Source organism: Artemia sp. Qi Xiang Cuo, chromosome 9 (genome assembly GCF_049724085.1).
Source record: "Artemia sp. Qi Xiang Cuo chromosome 9, ASM4972408v1, whole genome shotgun sequence".
Lineage (NCBI taxonomy): Eukaryota > Metazoa > Arthropoda > Branchiopoda > Anostraca > Artemiidae > Artemia > Artemia sp. Qi Xiang Cuo.
The window spans coordinates 28,166,213-28,176,684 of record NC_142802.1 but is presented as its reverse complement, the minus strand read 5'-3'; the positions used below and the strand labels follow the sequence as shown (position 1 = coordinate 28,176,684).

The window sequence follows — 10,472 nt, the reverse complement described above, 5'->3', positions numbered from 1 at the left end:
AAACATCAGGTAAGCAAGTTGCTGATGAAGAAACGAGATAAATATCAGCATCAGACAGGGAAATATTATTATTATGTTCACTACTAGACCATTGAGAGACAGAATCTGGTGATGCAAGTCCATAAACATTTAAACAATTAACTGGGGGGCACCAATGTCAACTCCATAATTACGTAACAGGTAATTGTACAGGAAAACTGCATCATCAGTCTGGGTGGGGATACTATATGCAACAATGTTAAGACGTCTTTCAAAACGCTGGCGCTCTGAACATGCTATCTGATGAAAACCAGTTTCAGTTAATTGGGTTACTGGAAGTTGAGACAACTTAGAACACACTGTAGAAACCACTAGGTCCTGAACGATTGAAACAGAGCAAACTGATTGTAGAGAATTTCCAATATGGGATACCCTGTTTGTAATATCACTAACCTGGGCAGAAATGTCACTTTTAATGTCAGTTCTCAGCTGGGAAACAGTTTGTGTCAACTAACTAGTGGTGGCAAACTCCTGCTTAAGATCTTCCCTGAAAGATTTCAAGGAATTATCCATAACAGATGCTAGCTTATTTATCATAGCTTGCTCACTAGAGAGGGGAGGGGGAGGGTTAACTTTGCAGGCTGGATATGACCAGGAATAAGTAAGGGATTGAAGCACCTTCTTTAATAATTTATATTCTCCAGGGGACTGGTCCAGATGTTCTCCACAGATCCACTTCTCACAAATATTGGAAGGAATATAAACAGCACCAATCACCTGATTACAGAGAGAAGTATTGCAATAGCAAGAAGAAACTTGAAAACTTGACAAGGGCCTTGCATATGAACTTTGAATCTAGACTTGCTGATGAAGCCAAGACTAACCCAAAAAAGTTTTGCAGTACATCTCTAGCCAAGACCACAATAGATGATGTATTAGAAACTGATAACGAAGCAAGGTGGAGAAGTTACAGGGACTAATAAACTTGCTAATATACTGAACCAGCAATTCCTCTCAGTTTTTACTACTGAGCCTGATGGCCCTTTACCTTCCCCACCAAACTACAATATAAAAACCCCAATGGAAAGTACCACAGTATCATCTGCAGATGTCCTTAAACTTTTACAAAAGTTGAATGCTAACAAGTCACCAGAACGTGATAATATACATCCCAGGCTACCAAACGAAATTACAGAAGGGATAGCAGATCCCCTCACAAGCATCTTCCAGACATCACTTACCGCTAGCAAGCTCCCAGAAGACTGGAAAGTAGCCAACATAGCTCTGATATTCAAAAAAGGTGACCGCACCATGCCTGATAATTATTGACCTATCAGCCTAACCTCAGTTGTGGTTAAGATACTTGAACGCATAGTCAATGATTCATTGCTCAAACATTTAACCATAAACACGATCTTGTCACCAAAGCAGCATGGATTCCAGTCATGAAAATCAATCAAAACAAACTTGTTGGAATCATACAAAATAATTACAATCCCGATTGATTAAGGACATCCTGATTGACTAAGTTTCTTTTGATTGACTGATTGACTGAGATCCAACAAGTTTCTTTTGATTGATTTTCATGACTGGAGTCCATGCTGCTTTGGTGACAAGATCGTGTTTGTGGTTAAATGTTTGAGCAATGAATCATTGACTGGTTAAATCAATGAATCATGGATTCCAGTCATGAAAATCTGTCAAAAAAAACTTGTTGGAATCATACAAAATAATTACAATCCTGATTGACTAAGGATATCCTGATTGACTAAGGGATTGACTAAGGATTGTAATTATTTTGTGTGAATCCAACAAGTTTGTTTTGATTGATTTTCATGACTGGAATCCATGCTGCTTTGGTGACAAGATCGTGTTTGTGGTTAAATGTTTGAGCAATGAATCATTGACTGGTTAAATCAATGAATCATGGATTCCAGTCATGAAAATAAATAAAAAAAAACTTGTTGGTATCAAAAAAAATAATTACAATCCTGATTGACTAAGGATATCCTGATTGACTAAGGGATTGACTAAGGATTGTAATTATTTTGTATGAATCCAACAAGTTTGTTTTGATTGATTTTCATGACTGGAATCCATGCTGCTTTGGTGACAAGATCGTGTTTGTGGTTAAATTTTTGAGCAATGAATCATTGACTATGCGTTCAAGTATCTTAACCACAACTGAGGTTAGGCTGATAGGTCAATAATTATCAGACATGGTGCGGTCACCTTTTTTGAATATCAGAGCTATGTTGGCTACTTTCCAGTCTTCTGGGAGCTTGCTAGCGGTAAGTGATGTCTGGAAGATGCTTGTGAGGGGATCTGCTATCACTTCTGTAATTTCGTTTGGTAGCCTGGGATGTATATTATCACGTTCTGGTGACTTGTTAGCATTCAACTTTTGTAAAAGTTTAAGGACATCTGCAGATGATACTGTGGTACTTTCCATTGGGGCTTTTATATTGTAGTTTGGTGGGGAAGGTAAAGGGCCATCAGGCTCAGTAGTAAAAACCGAGACGAACTGCTGGTTCAGTATATTAGCAAGTTTATTAGTCCCTGTAACTTCTCCACCTTGCTTCGTTATCAGTTTCTAATACATCATCTATTGTGGTCTTGGCTAGAGATGTACTGCAAAACTTTTTTGGGTTAGTCTTGGGTTCATCAGCAATTTTAGATTTAAAGTTCATGTGCAAGGCCCTTGTCAAGTTTCAAGTTTCTTCTTGCTATTGCAATACTTCTCTCTGTAATCAGGTGATTGGTGCTGTTTATATTCCTTCCAATATTTGTGAGAAGTGGATCTGTGGTGAACATCTGGACCTGTCACCGGGAGAATATAAATTATTAAACAAGATGATGCAATCCTTTACCTATTCCTGGTCTTGTCCAACCTGCAAAGTTAACCCTCCTCCTCCCCCCTCTAGTGAGCAAGCTATGATAAATAAGCTAGCATCTGTTATGGATAATTCCTTGAAATCTTTCAGGGAAGATCTTAAGCAGGAGTTTGCCACCACTAGTCAGTTGACACAAACACTTTCCCAACTGAGAACTGACATAAAAAGTGATATTTCTGCCCAGGTTAGTGATATTACAAACAGGGTATCCCATATTGGAAATTCTCTACAATCAGTTTGCTCTGTTTCAATCGTTCAGGACCTAGTGGTTTCTACAGTGTGTTCTAAGTTGTCTCAACTTACAGTAACCCAATTAACTGAAACTGGTTTTCATCAGATAGCATGTTCAGAGTGCCAGACATTTCTTCCATGCCTTTTGCTTTAGTGCCAGCGTTTTGAAAGACGTCTTAACATTGTTGCATATAGTATCCCCACTCAGACTGATGATGCAGTTTTCCTGTACAATTATCTGGTACGTAATTATGGAGTTGACATTGGTGCCCCCCAGCCCAAGTAAAAAGACTTTCTAATAACCATCAACCGTGTGGTAGCCGCCCCCCTCCTCTTATCTTCTCTGTACCATCAACTGAATTTAGAAAGCAAATAATACAGAAATCCTTTGAAACAAAAAAAGGATCAATCAGTTTCTATGGTGATAGTCCTAAGGAATATCACATAAAGCACAAAACTATAGTTGAGGAGCTGAAATGCAGAATAGGAAAGGGAGAGGCAGATTTGATAATTCGTAATGGTGCCATTATTAAAAAAAACTTGCCAGTTGGATCAATCCCCCAACCGCTCCAATGTCCCACTAATGTATGTGCCTCCTTTTACCTTTGTTAATTGTTTAAATGTTTATGGACTTGCACCACCAGATTCTGCCTCTCAACGATCTAGTAGTGAACATAATAATAATATTTCCCTGTCTGATGCTGACATTTATCTCGTTTCTTCATCAGCAACTTGCTTACCTGATGTTTCTTCTTTGTCATTTCATAGTGCTGTATCCAACAACCTTACCAGTCCTTTAGTTCCTTAAAATTCTCTCAGATTCCTACCTCTCAGGGAATTATGTTCCTTAGTTCCAATGTTGATAGCCTCCATAATAAGCTTTCTGAACTTTCCTTTTGTGTGAAATCTGAAGGAGTGGACATTGCAGCAATTACAGAAGTTTCACCAAAAAAATACCTCGTCAGTCTTAATTCCTGATGAAATCAAAATCAATGGTTACCAAGTATTTTCCAATCTGAATTCTTCACTTTGCCACAGAGGAGTGCCTTTATATAAGAGATGGACTAAATGTTAGTCTTGTTCAATTAAATTCTCTGAATATTGATGGAATTGAGTCTTTGTGGATTAAAATACACAATAAAATAATGTCAATTGTGGTGGGTGTTGTTTATAGAAGCCCCAGTGTTCTGTGTCTTTTGGACTCTGAATCTAATTTGGCTGCCATATTGTCTCATGTGATGTCCAAATTTGCCAGCTATGATCTTGTCCTAATGGAGGACTTTAACCTTCTTGAAATCCAATGGATTGATGTATCTAGTTTTTGTAATAGAGATTCTCCTTTTTTGTCTGGCCTTTCGGATAATTCCCTCTGTCAAACAATCTCAAAACCAACTTGTTAAAGGTAAGGTCAAGTCTCCAACATTCTTGATCTGGTTATACTCAGTAACCCTGACCTTCTTATTAAGAATGTAATAACCACACCTGTTGGTAATAGCAACCATGTATTAATTATTTCAGAGCTATGTCTGCCTACCAAACAACCTTCCTCTAAGCAACAAAATATGTAAACTACAAAATAATCTCTGAAAAACTAGCCAAAGTCAACTGGAAAACGCTTATTACTGATGATATTGAGGAGAGTTGGTCAAATGTAAAAACAGAAATTCTAAATGTTGAAAAGTCATGCACCAGAATTTTTCAGGTAAAACAGGCAAAAAGTTTACCTTTTTTAACTACTAAAGTAAGCAAGCTAATCAATCGAAAACACAGAGCATGGAATCGCTATAGAAAAAATAAGACCACAGAAAATTACCTAGTCTTCAAATCCTTTTGTAATCAAACAACAAACCAAATATAAGAGTTGAAGAGAAGGTTTAAGGAAAAACTAATTGAGGAAGTTAAGGATAACCCTAAATCTTTCTGGCGTTATGCCCCTCAAAAATGTAGCAGCAGATGCACAATCACAGATATCATGCACAATAATAAATCAGTTGCTGATCCTGAACTGAAAGTTGAAATTTTCAACGAATTTTTCTCTTCTGTTTTTTGTCCAACACCTCCTTTATATGATGTATTACATAATATGGAACCAATTCTGATTACGGTACAGATTCTTTGGTTCTGAATGAACTTCCATCCCTCAATCTGAATAAATCTGCTGGTCCAGACGGCATTCACCCATGTATCCAACATAAATTTTGCACAGTTTTGTGTCAACCTTTTTCCCTGCTGTTCAAATTATCATTAAATACTTCTAGACTACCTCAGGACTGGAAAACTGCACATATCATTCCTATTTTAAAAAAAGGTAGAAAGGATCTTGCTAAAAAATTATCAACCCATCAGCATGACATCAGCAGCTGTTAAGGTTCTTGTCTGCAGTTATTAAATACCTTGAAGCAAACAATGTTTTACACAGTTCACAACATGGCTTTCAGTTAATCAAAAATCACTGGGGGACACTCAAAGAAGCTACACAGTCTACCTAAAAAAAATCAGTGAACATAACTACACTTCAACTGCAATTATTCTTAGTGTGACTTTCAGTACTGACTGTTCTTTCAGCTACCATGTTTCTAACCTTGTGAAAAAGGGTAACTATGCTTTGCAATCACTGACTACACTCTGACAACTAGGTTTCCCAGTGAACCATTTATGGCTAGCATATATATTTGTCGATATTTGTCTCGTACTATTGTTTTCTTTTCTTTTTTTTCTTATATTTTGCTCCGTCTTTTTCAAGTTTTTTTAGATGAGTTTTCAGTTAATAAATAAAAAAATAAAAAATATCTCCTATGTATGTCCTTTGCTAGAATACGGGTGCCCTGTTTGGAAACCACAGGTGCACTCCATTGACTACTTAAGTGACAATCTTGAGGCTGTTCAAAAATGGACAACAAAAATCATACTGGGCCCCAAATATGACATGTATGCAACTACAGCCGTAATGTTGAAAACACCAATACTGAGAGAATGGAGATTCCATTTTATGTGCAAATTTGGACAGTCACTCCTTGCTAGTGAAAAAGACAGTATGTTGTTGCCTACTCTTATTGCCCCCAAAGCCAATACTCGACACAAAAACAAGTTTGAGCCAATAAGATGCAGAACAAATTGCTTCAGCAATTCTTTTATTCCGTTTTATACAAGTGTCATTAATCGTGCTTAGTTTTTTTATCTTTCTTTTTGCCTATGTTGTAAGAGATAGCATAATTTAGTTGAGGCGTTTGCCAACACTATGAAAGCTGTTTTAAATAATTGAATATTGAATGACTTCTTTGGTGCCCAAGGTGTCCCCTTGTGGAACTCTCTAAGTAAAGCAACAGTCCAGGCAAAATCCATTGAAGCATTCAAGAGGTCAATGGATGGTGACTGGAGAGACATGGAGTGGAAATTCACCTGGGATGCCCCTGAGTCCACATAAAGACACTAGTACCCCAAGATATACCACCCAGCAATGTTCAACAAAAGGATAAACCCCTCCTTGTCACTGACAATTGTGTTTTAGGTAATTTATGAAATAATACTCACAAAAATGAAAAATATAATATAAGACAGAAATCAAAGAGGAAAAAACACCATCAGATTCTCAATTCAAATCTCTGTCTAAATATAATGATTTCTGCTTTTACTTTTACTTCCCAACCAACCCGCTGCCCCCAACAGGATATTGCCTTAAGCTATATAAAAGGTTTTCTTATTTTGTTTTTCAAATTGGATTCTTATTAACACTATGAACCATCTGGTGATGTGAATATAAACACAGAAGGTAATAGCCAACCTTCAAAATGAGCAAACAAATTCGCTGCTCTCTGATTTCTGTACTACACTTTTACCAAGAAGTAGACCTACAACCCAAATGATGGCATTTTAATTTCATGCTACTATTCTTTCACTGCTTGTAATGTTTAAAACTTTCTAGTAAAACAGCACTTGAATTTGAAAATAAGTCAGGTCTGGCTTAGGAGTTTACTTAAATCCTAGTAACCACTTTGTCAACGCCTATAGTTGAAGAAGAGCATAGAGTAAGGGGCAGTAATTCACAAAAGATCAGTGATTTAGTAAAACTAAGAATAGCCTGCTCCCTTGAGCTTAGTCTAATTCACTTTCCTGTATGTTATTTGATGGCCAAGATACTTGGAAGCATCTGTTTTTTCAAAGTTGTCTTATGTGTGATTTTATCGACTATAGTAGCAGGTGCAAATCAGAATTTTTGAACTAATTTTGTTTTGACTGTTCGTTTACAGGCCTAGGAAAACTAATTATAGGCTATGAACAGTTGTTTACAAATAAAAACCCAAAAGTATTTTTCAGGCTCTTCACCTCTTGTGAAAGTTATGCAGTGTAAGATGTATTTTTGAGGTAAACAGTGTAATCTTGAGATGTAGTAACTACGTTTTTTTTTATAGATCAACTTTCTGTTTTTCTTTGGCCTGTATCTTCTTAGCTATGGCATAATTAGTCATTTCAAGAAAAGAGCTAAAGATGAAGATCTTGCTACTGATGCTGATGAAGCTATTGTTTACAGAATCAGGTTGGTCTTATTTTTTTTTTATCTACTTAAGTGTTTTTTGTCTTTAAAAATAGCGCTACAGTAGTAATATAATCCTCTGGTGATTTACATGTTCTTTTAGCCATGTTTCTACTGCCTCTTGTTGCTCGTAATTTTCCCAACAATTTTATTTTCATGCATGGATATACAAATATTAACTAACCATTTTCACCGAAACCTATGATTTGGCTTGTAACTTGAAATATACCCCAATTGATAGACAAAGATTCCAAGAAGCATAGAAAGGTGTAAAACAGCAGAAAAACAATATGAAACTATAAAATTCAAGTGCATTACAGAACTATTTCTTAAATGAAGATATTCAAAGGTTCCATTTGCACTCGTTCAAATATTTGGTCTCTCATATCCAGAATCTACTGAAATTTGTTTGCACAAAGGTTTACATTTATTTATAAACTATACACATGCTAAGGCCAGCACAGCTGCATAGACTCTTTCTGTTTCTCCACCTCTTCAAAGATTCACTATTTACTTCCAGCTCTCCAGATTCTATTTTCATTAAATCCTTTCTTATGACAACTTCCCACTCCATTCAAGGATCTCCTGCTTTTTGTTTGATCCAAGATGGTTTGTCTGAAAGCATGATTTGCAGCAACCTCTCATCTTTCATTCACAGAATTTGGTGCAACTCTCTTAACATTACTTTCCTCATAGCCCTAGTAATTTGGATCAAACCATGCTTTTGTATAGCCTACTGTTTGATCTATGATCATTGAAACAACTCCATAAAATTATCTTTAGATAAGTCCTCTGAATAATGTCCAGAATATCTTCTTCAACATTTTGAATAGCTGACATTTTACAGCCAAACTTGCCAACTCTTATTGCCATGGTCTTCAATATCATAATCTTAGTTTGATATGGCCCTATTCTTCCAAAAGTTTTTTTGACTGCAAAGAAACACCCTGCGTCTAGATTATTTGTTGTTTTTTTTTTACATCTTCACTGTATGCGTCATTCTTACCAAAAAATTTGACCCTGGTGAAGCTACTCATTTGGTTGAACTTTTTAATACATTACCTATTAAGATAAGATAAGATAAGGGTTTATTCCAAAAACAACACAACACAAAAAAAAAAAAAAATGACCTTCCATAAGCTAACGCTTGTTCGGAAGTATTTACCCTCTTAAAATTAACACTTATAATAACATACTAAAGAGAAAGAAGAGAAAAATAAGAGAAAAAGAAGAAAGAAAGAAAAAGAAAAAAAAAGAAGAAAAAATGAAAATCTTACACTCACTCGGCTCCTGGTCGCAATAACCAAAAATCAATACTTCACATACTCCAAAACTTCCCGCCGCCATCCCATAAATAATAAATAAAAAAAAAAAAAAAAAAAATATATAGGAAAAACGGGCTCCGGGCTAACCTGAGAGTGACACAACTATACCACCCTTTAAACAAATTCATACAAATTCATACCTACGGAGACAAAGGGTTTTAAGGTCCCGACGGAATTCACATAGATTCACTGACCTTTTTAAAGAAACAGGCAAATTATTCCAGACAACTGGCCCCACATGACGTATTGAAAATAGCGATCTAGTACTAGTAACTTGAGGTGTCCGTATATCTCTAGCATGACGAGTAGGATAATTGTGTACATCATCACCAGAAATAAATAAATTTGATAGATTTAAAAAACACTTGGGAACCAAATTAGAAAAATATTTAAACATAAATAACCCATGGTAAAACTTTCCAAGACCTGACACAGGGATAATATTTAACTGTACATATTGGGATCTCACCGAGTTTCTCCGATTATCTCCGGACAACACTCGCAGTGCCATATTTTGTATCACACGTAACTGCTGCAAATGCACTTAAAATGTGCTAGACCATATACTCACGCAATATACTAAATACGGGTGAACTAACGAAAAATAATTCAATCTCAAAACAGAATCCTGGAAAATATTTTTTAACTTTCTCATCATTCCAACATTTCTTGCAATCTTGCTACTAATAAAAGAAACATTATTTTTAAAGCTAAGGCATTCATCTACAATAACACCAAGGTATTATATAGTATTTGTACGCTTAATTACATAATTCTCCATTTGCAAATCAACAACCCAAGGGTAAAAATTTGATGATCTACCATACATAATAAAACCTGATTTACTGTGGTTTAACAAAAGCTTATTCACTCTCATCCACTTATCTATACCTGACATACCTCTTCTCATTATCTCTATTAAATCAGATTCAGTCTTTGCTGCGGCAGTAAAATGGGTATCATCTGCAAAACTAGGAATAATCACCCTACAATTAGAATGTGCACTATCTAATAAATCCAAAATAGAAAATCGTAAGTCATTAATATAAACCAAGAATAAAAGTGGACGTAAAACAGAACCCTGTGGAACACCATAATCAACCATTCTTTCACCAGACCTCACATTAGAAATTTCAACGCACTGGGTCCTACCCCTCAAAAAAGTTTCAAATAATTTAAACGCATTTCCTCTAATTCCACAATTTTGAAACTTCATAATTAAAATTTCATGGTCAACTGAATCGAACGCTTTAACAATATCTAAAAAAATAGACGCCACCTTAAAAACATGGTCCAAAGCATCATGAACAAACGTTGTCGCAAATAAAACTGCCTGTTCTGTAGAAATCCCCTTGCGAAAATCAAACTGATTAGAATAGGAAAAGGAAATATTCTTCAAAAACGCATATACTCTAGAATTAATAATTTTTTCTACAAGCCTTGATATAACAGAAAGGAGGGATATTGGTCGATAATGATTCACATTTTTCCTATCACCCCCTTTAAATAAAC

At 35.8% G+C, this 10,472-nt stretch overlaps 1 protein-coding gene across 1 annotated transcript in view; it reads left to right on the top strand.

Moving 5' to 3' along the window:
• Positions 1-10,472, top strand: part of LOC148948526 (protein Lilipod-like) — a 63,117-nt gene that overhangs the window by 5,404 nt on the left and 47,241 nt on the right. The window contains exon 2 of the mRNA XM_089093965.1: positions 7,514-7,638. The gene's annotated coding sequence lies outside the window, so the exon portion shown is untranslated. The remainder of the gene's footprint in view (positions 1-7,513; positions 7,639-10,472) is intronic.